The sequence below is a fragment of the Protopterus annectens genome, chromosome 4.part0, assembly GCF_019279795.1.
Source record: "Protopterus annectens isolate FY-2018-M chromosome 4.part0, PAN1.0, whole genome shotgun sequence".
Taxonomy (NCBI): Eukaryota; Metazoa; Chordata; order Ceratodontiformes; family Protopteridae; genus Protopterus; species Protopterus annectens.
Window position 1 is genome coordinate 1,714,306,198 of NC_056733.1, and position 12,500 is coordinate 1,714,318,697.

The 12,500-nt window shown below is 39.4% G+C and overlaps 1 long non-coding RNA gene across 4 annotated transcripts in view; it reads left to right on the top strand.

Annotated features, from left to right (window-relative positions):
• The window catches only part of LOC122799993, a 910,576-nt gene that overhangs the window by 384,376 nt on the left and 513,700 nt on the right, over positions 1–12,500 (top strand). For 2 of the 4 annotated variants that reach the window (XR_006364517.1, XR_006364518.1), the window contains exon 2: positions 11,408–11,454. The exons of the other annotated variants lie outside the window; for them this stretch is intronic. This is a non-coding gene — a long non-coding RNA (uncharacterized LOC122799993). The remainder of the gene's footprint in view (positions 1–11,407; positions 11,455–12,500) is intronic. 4 annotated transcript variants of the gene reach the window in all.

The following is a 12,500-nucleotide window of genomic DNA, read 5'->3' on the forward strand; positions in this document are numbered from 1 at the left end:
AGCCATATAGCAACCTAAGATCCCTACAGTCAGCCAATAAACTACTGGTCCAAACCCACAAACCTAATAACTCTTCTAGTGAATCCCTGTTTGCCAACTTCGTTGGCAAAACCTGGAATTCATTGCCAAACTATATAACCCTACAATCCTCCAAAAGTCTCTTAAAAAAAAAACCTCAAACAGTATCTCAAAGTGAATTGGCTATGCCTATGTACCAACCCTGATTAAGTTATAAACTAAAAGCATAGTCTGTAATTATCATAACTTGTAACTATGTCACCGAGCTCTGCTTCCAATCTGATGTCTCTTACGTTTAATTGTATCTTTCCATGAGCTCTCATTTCTTGATACACTGGAAAGTATTAGGGTACAACCCAACACCCTAATAATGGGCGATTTCAACTACCCCACCATTAACTGGGAAAACTACTCATGTATCAACTCTTTTGCTCAACGTTTTCTAGAATTCATAAATTCCAATGCCTTGGATCAACTTATTCACACCCCCATCAGGGGCAGCAATATCCTAGACCTGGTCATTACCAACATGGGAAACCGGTGTTCCTCACCAGAGGTCAATTCCTTGTCGGTCAGATCCGACCACAAGCTAATCAGCCTAGACATCCACATCCCACCCCCAGCCCCAATTAGGGAAACCATTGTAAAAAAATTCTCCAAAGCCAACTTCACAATTCTTAAGACAGAAGTGGCAAACTTCATGACACCCATGCAGACGGACAATAGAGGTATGACTGCCGAATCCTACACAAATGCACTTTATAAGCACTTACACAAGTGCATGGATCATGCTATCCCTAATAGAACCAAGATGTTATCCTCCAAAAAAAGTAAGCCAATCTGGTGGTCCTCTGCCATAAACAAACTCTACAACAGAAGAAAGAAACTGTTGCGAAAAAGAGTAAAATCCCATGACTGGAGGAACTCCCTGGTCAACCTCAGTAAGAAGCTGAGATCCCTCATAAAATCCTCCAAAGCTAGTTACAAAAACAAAATTGCCACTGACTCTAAAGACAACCACAAAGCATTCTATAGCTATGTCAAGAATCTAAATGGGAACACTCAGATCTGCTCTGAGTTACAGCACAATGGCACTAAATATACAGAACCAACTGATATTGCCAGCATCCTAGCAGATAGGTTCAGTGCTAACTTTACCCCCTCTCACCCCCTAGAGGGCACATCTCTGTACCAGAAGAATGCAAAGTTGCTATAATCACGGCTGCACAGGTAAAAAACACACTCTCCAAAGCCAAGAACACAGCATCCATGGGACCTGACAATATCCCAGGCTGCGTTCTGCATGAACTACAGAATGAACTGGCACCCTACCTAAGTACCATGTTCAATCATAGCCTCACCTCAGGCTTTGTACCCACTGAATGGTGCACCATGACAGTTATCCCACTCCATAAAGGGGGAGCCACTACGGACCCCGGGAACTACTGCCCCATTAGCCTGATGAGCCTGGTCTGCAAGGCCATGGAATGTATCATCATGGAACTCATAAACAAAGACATTGGTAATCTCCAAACTCTGGACCCTACCCAGTTTGGATTTGTAAAAGGCAGATCATGTCTCCTAAACCTGATTGACTTCTTTGAAGCAGTCACCAAAGCCATAGATGAGGGTAAAATGGTTCACATAGCTTATCTAGATCTCGCCAAGGCTTTTGACACCATCCCCCACTCAGGAATTATAGATAAGCTCACTAAACTAGGTATAAATCCCTATGTCACAAGATGGGGTGCCAACTGGCTCACAGACAGAGCCCACACTGTGAAAGTAGCGGATTCCAAATCCGGCATCAGACCAGTGACAAGTGGAGTACCACAGAGTTCAGTCCTGGGTCCTCTCCTGTTTGGTATCTACTTCTCTGAAGTGCAGGCCAACACAGAAGGTCTTTGGCTAACAAAGTCTGCAGATGACTGCAAGCTAGGAGCCATAATCGAAACTCCTAATGATGTGGAAAAACTACAAAAGGGCCTCACTGAGACAGATACCTGGTGTCAAAGCCATGGCCTGAAGCTCAATGCCAAAAAGTGTATTGTCATCCCCTTTGGTAAAAACTCTGTACCCATGAACGACCACATAGCTGGTAGTCTACTTAATGCCACAAATGTGATAAGAGACCTTGGGACACAGGTGGACAGTAGTCTCTCCTCTGATAATCACATCACCACAGTGGTCAGGAAATCCTTCTACATGGCTCATGTCATCACAAAAGGATTCTCATCCAGAAAAAAAGAGGTCATTGTTCCCCTCTACTCATCACTCATTAGACCCATTAGAGAGTACAACGCCCCTTTTGGTATGTACCTCACAAGACATCTACAACAACTGGAAAGACCACAGAAATACCTCACAAAGAGGATTACTGGCCTCAAACAGATGCCCTATGCAGACCGTCTCAAAAAACTACAGCTTTACTTCATCGCATATCGCCTACTCAGGGGCGATCTCTGCCTAACATACAAAGCTATGTCAAACCCAGAGCTGTTGGACATGCTCCACTTAAAGAAATCCCAATCCCTCCGAGCTACATGCTCTAGGGATCTAAACCTTGTCACCACAATAAACAGAACATGCTGGAGGGATAGATTCCTGTCCCAGAGACTTCCCATACTCTGGAACAGACTACCTATCTATGTCAAACAGAGCTCCTCATTAGCACTCTTCAAGAAAAATCTTGATGATTGGATGGAAAATGGGAAATTAACCCCGGGGATCACTTCTGTGGCTCTGCTCAACAGGGGCACAGGAAAATAATTTTCTTGGTTGGCGAAAGCCAGGGTACATTTTTTGGCTAGGCTTGTATGGGCCCTAGGGCCGATAGCCTAGTACCTACCTATGAATCTTTGAACCTATGAGAATTGTGAGTCCCTACTAGGGAACACTACAAAGCCATTGTATACAATCACTTTGTTTTTATAATTGTTTGCTAACTTCTGAGTAATCTATGTAAGTTTGTCTATGTGGAGCTTTTCTCCCAAGGCCTCTGCTAAAAATGAACATGTATCCAGTCGGACTATCCCAGTAGACAAATGTAAAGTAAAATAAAATAAATAAATAAATAATATATAATTTAGCCTGAACTGTTGAGAAATAGATTTCAAACAGTAAATGGTCAAGGACAGATCCCTAGAGTATGCCATTGGTGACAGCTCTACTGGTAAAGGTTGATTCACCAACTTTCACAGTATGTGTTCAGTCAGTGAGCCAACTGGTTACCCATTTAGTGATGTAAGGGTTAATCCCCACCTGGGAGTGTTTCTCAAGCTGATTGGGAGATTGTGTCAAAATCCTAGGCTAGATCAAGATAGGCAGTACATCCTCTCTTACCCTCATCCAGGCCTATCACACAGAATCAATGGGCTGTGGCAATATCACAGATTGCCTATGGTATGACTCAGCACATACTCCTTCCTGATATGGTTGACTACACACTTCCACACACCCTACACATGATGTTCCCATAGAAGGGTGTACATTAACATGCATCCGTCTGAGCTGGGGGGGAGAGCATCTGACACATGCATGTATAGACACATCTTGACTCTCCTCAGCTGTGAGCCAGACCAACATGACATCATGGACATTTTCTAAATGGACACTAGTAATATCCCTGCTGTGTGCAACAGACCTGTGTGAAGTTTTAATGCTACATCATGCCTGTTACATCTGATAGATGTCCTCAAAGACGTCATTGAGGGTATACATGATGACAACACTAACATCCTGTTGAACTTGACCAGACCAAGGCATTGGACACAAATCTACAATGAGATATTCAATCAACACTGTCAGATGTGGCCATAAATAGCCAGATCACCAAGTGTGTAGAACACTTGATCACATACGTAGCATCTAACTATGATGACATGGGTGAAGTGACCTATATCTCAGATGCAGTGATCAGATCCATACATCAGGGCTGTCTGCTAGGCCCTTTCCTGTCCATTATTTAAGTAATGGACATCACAGATGACATACACATCTTGTGTCCAAACAGCTGTCTGAAGGACTACAGATTGTGGGCAATCATTGACTTCAACTGTGATATCAGTATAAAGCAGACAGTATCAATGCACACAAAAAATTGCTGCCACAGCCATGACAACACCTGCAATGAAAAGAAAACATGGGGGATTTGTTACATTAGGAAAACAAACATACAACCCAAGTATAATCTGGACATCACACCCTATAATCAGATCAATAGGTATATGATCTGTGTCCTGAGAGAGACGGTATGTGAAACATCCACCAGCATGTGGCCAAAGTGCTGACTACCCCCTTGTATGTAACACAACCACTGAGTACATGAAGGACATCCACATCACAGGCCATAATGCCTGCATAGTTCACAGCATTCATCACACCAGTAACTGAGTATAATGCACCTTTCTTCATGTACCTCACTACATATCTTCCACTGATGTGTAACTGAAGTGTATCACCTTTGTCACAGTGAGTTGGGACACAGCTTATTGGTCATACCTAGGTATTCTTTTATGGCATAAACATTACTGTCTGATGGTGCGGGACCCCCATCAAGTTATTTGTTACACCAGATGCATGTGTGCTACCTTTTCTGGTGATGCACACAGTACATACATAGGTGTTTGATAACATTAATGGCATGGATAACATTCGTGGCAGTGTGGATTGCGCTCTCACTCTCTCTCTCTCTATATATATATATATATATATATATATAGGCATATAGGCATATAGACAGATAGATATCCCAACACCTCCAGCAGATGTTACAGTGCTGGGACAATGTGCATGATTACCCTCATAGAGTGTGGATATATCATAATAGTTGTACAAGTGTGTTTGTGCAGAATCATCTCTGATCACTCTAAATCATGTATGTTATGTCACAGGCATGGGATTACTGGTGGTATTATTCTGATATTGTCCATGAGCCTTTATCCAGATCCCACTTGCTGGAGACCTCTTCTGAGATTACACTCATATTCAGGCAAATCAGTTTGCACAGCTTGACAGTATGCACCCTACCCCAATTGTACTTCATATCCCTGATAGATGTCCTCTGCATTATTCATGTAAAGATGATTATCTCATACAGACATCCTCCCCATTGTTATTTCACCTTGTGTAACAGTCTCACAATACACATTTTCACTGTGTAGTCCCTACTGTACCATACTGATATGTGATTGGTGCTGCTGCTACAACCGTCTTCCATTGACATGCCCTCATCTGCTGTACATTAAGATGTTTCACCTGTCCTCTTTTCCTGTGTTCATTCCTACAATTCATCTGTGTATCCCTATTCAGTACACACACACTTCCTCTGTGTGTTTATTTCATAGGATCATAGGAGGTTACTAGGCTAATGGCCCTGGGGCCCTTACAAGCCTAGCCAAGAGTTTATCCCCCAAAAGAAACCTCACTTAGCACCTGTTGCCTCTGTCAATGAGGGACACAGATAGAACCCCTGGGACAAATTTGTGGTTTTCCATCCACTCATCAAGGTTGCGCTTGAAGAGGGTCATTGAGGTACATACAGATAATAGCAATGGTTACCTCGTTTCAGGTGGAGTAATTATCTTAAATGTTCTTGGACTTGCAGTCACCAAAGTAGGAAAGGAAAAATATTGCAGTTTGATTCACATATAAACCAAACTGAACCTGCTGGCAGCCTCTAATGTAGCAGGTGTGACAAAATGAGGACATTGTCTTCAGTTTGCTTGTTATTTATTTATGCTTTTTTAGCTTTCTTCAGTTTAACTGCAATTTTTAAGTGAAAATACAAAACTGAGCTTCAATCCACAAAAAAAGTTAAAGTGATAAGCATACTTTTGCACAATGTAGTTAAGCAACTCACCGTGCAATATTCATAGCTTACAAACTTATTTCTGTTTTAAGTCAATGTCTCTTAAGAGGAACAAATCTGTTCTCATTCAGCAGTTAAAGGCAAACTGCTATTAATCCATCCTCAAGTAATTTTGAGGTTACTCACTGAATACATCCACGGGACTTTCTTTTCTGTTTGAAACAACATTTTTACTAGGCACATCATTACCATTACCAGTTCAATAATGTTTGGCAATGTTCCCCTTCTTCTGTCTAAAACACAGTATTATAATTGCTGAGAGCTTTTGTTTGTTTACAAACATCGGCACACTGCTACATCTAGGCCTAGGCTGGCTGTTTTGTTAAGTGCTTCATCAGGTAGTAATCTAATAATTAATATAACTTTATCAGTACTCTTCACAAATTACTCCAGAGTGTTCTTCTGAATATATCAGCAGCTAAAATGTCTACTATTTTACATTTGTCATTCACTTCTGTTTCCAACCATGGCTTGAAATATGCTTTAAATCACACATTTATGTTGTTACAATTTTACTTGGATTAAATGTCCAGTTATGAAGTTTCATAACTTGTGAATCAGAAGACACATTGCATCTAGCAAGCAGTTCTTTTTTTTAAGTGTTTGATAGTGCAGATAATAAATGCATTCCATTTCCATATGATTATATATTCTTTGAGTACTTCCCTATATTTTTTTCTTCAGTTGCTACTGCTGTGTGATTGTTCACCCATAATGTTTTACATGGCTCATGTGCAATACTGTTACTTGTACTTTTACTGTGTGTTTTTAGTATCTTAACAAGTCTGTGTTTCTAGGAATATACATAGCTATATACTTAAGTGTAGAGTTGATTTACAAGATGGTGGTAGTATTACATGTTGTCTTAAATCACGTCTTTCTATGTATGTAGTTTCTTTTTTGTCTGTCCCATGATGAGCTGATTGCAAGGAATTTCATTTAATCTACACATGTGCAGATCTAAATGATAATAAAATTCCTTTTGACTTGACTTGACTTGATAAGTTCTGAATACAAAATTTTAGGCCATTCACCAGAGCCCAATTGTCCTGGGTGATATATCTTTCAAAGGCAGCAAGATATACTTCTGCGTCATTATCTTTGATTAGTTTCTTAAGTGGTGGGTGATCTTTGGGGTGATCAGTGCAGTCAGAGCTGTAGATTGCTCATCAAGCCCCTGGTGCCATCCTCCAGTCTGGAATCCCTCAATTGTACCATAGAGGAGCAAAAAAGTCCCTTATTCATCTGTTACTCCTCCTAAAATAAATAAAACATTTTAAAACCGTAACTCGCTTGTTACAACTTTGGAAAATTTATACTCCAAACAAAGCAAAGCATTCAAGCACTTGACTGATACAGTCTACATATGCAGTACAGGTATTCATTTCATTCAGAAATACCGGCAGAGAAATTCATGCCAATACAATACAATACAATACAATACAATACAGTACTATTCTTCTGATCAATTTGCATTTCCCAATCACGCCCCAACACCTTGCACCCAGGGCACTTGTCCCCTTCAACTTGTCTTAGCTATTCTTCTGAGAACAATGGCTATAAAATTATCTGTTCTTGAGACTGACTGAATGTCAGTGGCCTGATTCTGCTCCCGAAAAGCCACTACGTGTTGAATGAAATTTGTATTGGTCAGCACAAAAGTCTTTATATCGGTCAATTGTCATAGCTCACTCACAAAAAAATAGTTTTCTTTCTTTGTTTTTGGGTGAAATAAGCACTAAACATACAGATAACAGCAATGGTTATCTCTCTTCAGGTGGAGTAATTATCTCAAATGTTCTTGTACTTGCAGGCACCAAAGTAGGAAGGGAAAAATATTGCAGTTTGATTCACATATAAACCAAACTGCACCTGCTAGCAGCCTCTAGTGTAGCAGGTGTAACAAAATGAGGACATTGTCTTCAGTTTGCTTGTTATTTATTTATGCTTTTTTTACTTTCTTCAGTGTAACTGCAATGTTTAAGAGAAAATGCAAAACTTAGCTTCAATCCACAAAAAAGTTACAGTGATAAGCACAGTTTTGCACAGTGCAAGTAACTCACTGTGCAGTATTCAGAACTTACAAACTCACAGTTCTGTTTTAAGTCGATGTCTCATAAGAGGAACAAATCAGTTCTCCTTCAGCAGTTAAAGCCAAACTGCTATTAATCCATCCTCACATAGTTTTGCTGTTACTCACTGAATACATCCCCGGGACTTTCTTCTCTGGAATTCATCAACATTGCTTCCTCTTCTGATCATGGCCTACCTGGAGTGTCTATTGAAGGCCCATAGTAGCTTGTCCATGAGAAGAAAACATCTCTGACGTTGTGGAGTTCTGTCTTCTGCACTGACTGTGTTTCTTATGTTCTTCATATTTCCTGGTCTATTGGTGTAAAACATTACCGTATCATACTAGGTATATATGATGTTACAAGGTTTCTACCATATTATATAGGATAGATGCAGTATTTCTAATGCAGCCAACAACATTTCTGACACATTAATATGCTGCACTTCTTTTAAAGAAACACAATATTTTGTTATACATGCACACTGCATTTGCAATATTATTTTTGTAAAACAAAAGAAAGTTAAAAAGTAAGAAGGGCAGCTACAAACTCATTAGTAAATATATGATACTTTTGTCTATTATAGAAAGAATGACTTCCAAACAACCATATAAATAGCTATACTCATATGTATTTGGCAATTAGGGTATGATTAATTGGTGGTTTTTGTGACATGATAGTTCTCGTAAGTCTTATTTAATTAGAGGGACTGAAAAAAGAATCTTAAGACTGAAATTGGGAATGTGGGGAGCTAAACCTGATTTCCTTCACTTGCAACATCACACTACCTCTGGGGAAATGTACAAATTATAGACAGTACCCTAACAATAAAACAGGATTCAGTGACATAAATAGTTAACACTTTTAGTATACTCCCCATTATCATGCTGCAGTTTTGTATCTGTCTGCCATGTCTATTACCACATTTCTAACTGCAGTATTACAATATTCTTACCATCATATGTTATTGCCATGTTCTGTACTATGTTATTTATGCTATCTTGTATGTACAAATTCACTTATTTTATGTCAGTGCATTTTTTTCTGCCTCACCAATGTTAGCCATTTTACAAGTGGTCTTAGGTTGTCATCAGTTGGTCATCAGTTTTTTTTCACTTTTTTAACTTTAGGCCATCATCTTGCAGCTGATATGCATGGTTGCATAAATGCCAAAAAATTGAATTTTCTACTGTTAATATGTGTAGTCCTACATAAATCCCATCAAGATGACCTCATTAGTGTTTCTGGTTACTGCTAACCCCAGCAGATATGCTGCAGCTCCATACCTTTCTCTCTAAAAGGTGCTGTCACTACAAGGGGGAGCTTGCATCTGCTGCTTACTTCCCCCCTTCCTTCTCTTGTTTCTCAACTTCCCAAACCACTAATTGAACTAAGGTTACCTGTGTTATGTTAGTGCATTTCTCCTTCTATATTTTCAGAATTGTTGTTGCCCACACCATTAGGTTCTGTTATTGGATTTCTGCCTCTATAATTTTAGTATTGTTGTTGCCCCACACCACTGGGTTATGTTAGTGCATCTCTGCCTCTATATTTTCAGTATTGTTGTTGCTTAATTGTACACCTCTCCTTCCCAGGCCATATATTCAGACAATTTCCAGTAATCTAATCATAAAAAATGAATTCATTTGTCACAAAAGCATTTTGCCATTTCCTGTTGTTTGATACTAGAGCTGTCAGCATTTGTCAGAGCTATGGGTTTATTTTGGCTGTGGTTCAGTGGTTACAGAGCAAAACAATACTGACATTGCTTTGACTTTAAACCATTATTTCACACAGACCTGCTATGGAGCAGTGCAGAGTTAAACTTATCTTTTCTGTATGTCATCTGTAAGCTAATTATTATTATAGCTTGAGATGTCCTCTGTTAATTTTTAAAGTGTTATAAATAATTAAATTAGCTGCGGTGGTACAGCAGTAGCACTGTTGCCTCACAGCAAGAGGTTCTCCTGTTCAATTCTCGACTGGAGTGCCTTCTGTGTGGAGTCTGCATGTCCTCCCCGTGATCGAGTGGCCTCCAAAAGACGTGTGAATGGGCGTGCCTTCGCTGAAGGTTGGGCATCTGACTGGCAACTTGGCACCATAAACATCAACTGCCAGTCATTAGCGGACTGGAGTTCCACTGTGGCGACCCCTAACTGGGAAAAGCTGAAAAGACAAACATAAATAATGAACTTATATTTTTCTAACACATCAATAAATAAGTAAGTAAGCAAATACATGAATAAATACATCTGATGGATTTGATTGGACATTTTTAAATGCTTTGATATGCCACCATTAATGATTACCTATTTGTTTTTCTTGTCTGTTTCAGGTAAGTAGCTAAAGATTATCTTTTTAATCTTTAGTATGCTCATCTCTGCTCAGTGCACAGTATTTGGAAACACTCAAAGCACCACTCTCTGTGTCATCAACGTGTTTTTCAATGGTTATCATCCTATCAGTTCAGATGTTTAATTTCTTTTGTCTGTAAGCATGCTTTGCCATGTCCTGCTATGAAAAACTACAGCAGACAAAGAGGGTAAAAGACAACAAAATAGTAAGCAAAATAGAGGGGTGGAGAGAGACAGAGACAGGTAGAAAGAAAAAAAAAACAGCAGCATTTATTATCAAGAGACCATTTTTGAGGATTATATATTTTTTGTGCTGATTTTACAATATTACTGTATATTGAGCACTTGCAGAAATGATCACTTGCATTTCAACATTTGCCCCAGCCAGTATGAATGCGACCTGGTCAGGATGCCCCAGAACTGATATTAGCTACTATAACAACCAGTCAGCCCTGCTTACTGTGCATAGATGTAGCTGGCATGAGGCAGATGATTTGTTAAGCATTGCTAAGTAGACAAGTAGTTGCACATTCATGTAGTGCTCAGCAGACAGTAGCTGTCCATTACACAGGTTGTATGGCGGATCCAAAGATGAAACTTACCTCTTTCTTTATATCCAAAGATTGGTAATAAAACAATGGTAAAGAAGTACCTGCATCCTGAAAGGGTAGTACTTTGTAAATTTGCTTGTAGTAAATAACAGCACATATTTTTTTGGTGCTAAAAATTATTTTCATGGTCTTTGTGATGGAGTCTTATTTTGTGTCTGTTTTTTCCAAGAAAAGAAACACACAATTTATTAGGTGTGCCCCACTTTTAGCCCTACAGGTGTATGGTGAATGAGATGCCTTTGTCTAGAGAGCAGAGAGGATAATCCATACCTCTGAGGATTAGACAAGATGACAAATATCTCATTGTCACAGATCTCAGCCAATCTGATACACAGTGAAACAGAGGCTAAATTGATGAATAAAGTTATGGTGCCTCCAACCACAAAATGGCTGCCAAGGCACTGAAATGTATGTCTGCATTACTACACTAAACAGCATCTTTCAAACTTTAATACGTTGAAAATTTTTTTTTTTTTTTTGCAGAGAGGAGGCCTCTGCACCTCTTACATCTGATAAAAGTAAAATAAGAGGTAAGTAATTAATGCGCTATGTCAGATTTCAGCAAAATAGGTATATCGGGTATACCCTGTAGACAAGATTCATGTCTTCAGTGACTGTGACTGTGAGCAGGCATTCATATTCAGATGAATAAAGTGAACATTTTAGTTTAATAAATACTCTTTTCTTAGTCATGTAATCTCTATCTCTCTCTTTCTCTTTCCCTCACACACATACACACTCACTGCCATCTAAATATTTTTTTTTGTATATAATGATTGTGTTTAGCCTTGGATGGATATAAACATGCACATTATTTTACAAATCATACCACACACTTGGAAGAAATGGCTGCAGCCATGCGTTTATTATGCCAATCAAATTAAGTATCAGAGCAGTGCCAGATCATACGTCAATGCCAATCAAATCAATGGCAACCAAGAATATTCAGATGTGTGTAAAGGGAAGAACTTGGAAGAAAGTCATATCCAATCAAAGAGGCCATAACATACCACTGAAGTCCCTGTAAATGCTCAACCAACAACAATGGCTGAAGGGATCTACAACCAAACACTGACAGTCCCCTGTCACCTTTCAGTTGGATACCAGTGGCTGAAGGGGATCTGCCACTTGCGGGACCCCTGGTTGTGACCCCCTAGCCTGTCTGCTACACCATAGGGTGGCCCACCCAGAGAAGGGCCAAACTGTTCGAGCCTCCACCCCTTCCCTGGCCAATTAATTACATGTATAGATCGCAATCATGGAACTGCATACATATTTGCTGACCTCACAAGACCCAAACAGAGTGAATGTTTTGAATATCAAGAAAATAAATCTAAGATGACTTCCCTTCTTAGTCTACCAGAAGCATATCAGCATCAAGTGGGAATGAAAATCAAACCAGAAGTAGATAAAAATCAGGCAGCAACTGAATGCACCAAAAAACAAAATAAAGAATATACGGTGAAGGATCACATGAGAAGGCAAGAAATGTGAAAAATGCATAAATATAGTTGCAAGTATAGAAAATCCTGTAAGAACCTCATGTTGATAATGATCAAATGCAGGCATGGTTAAG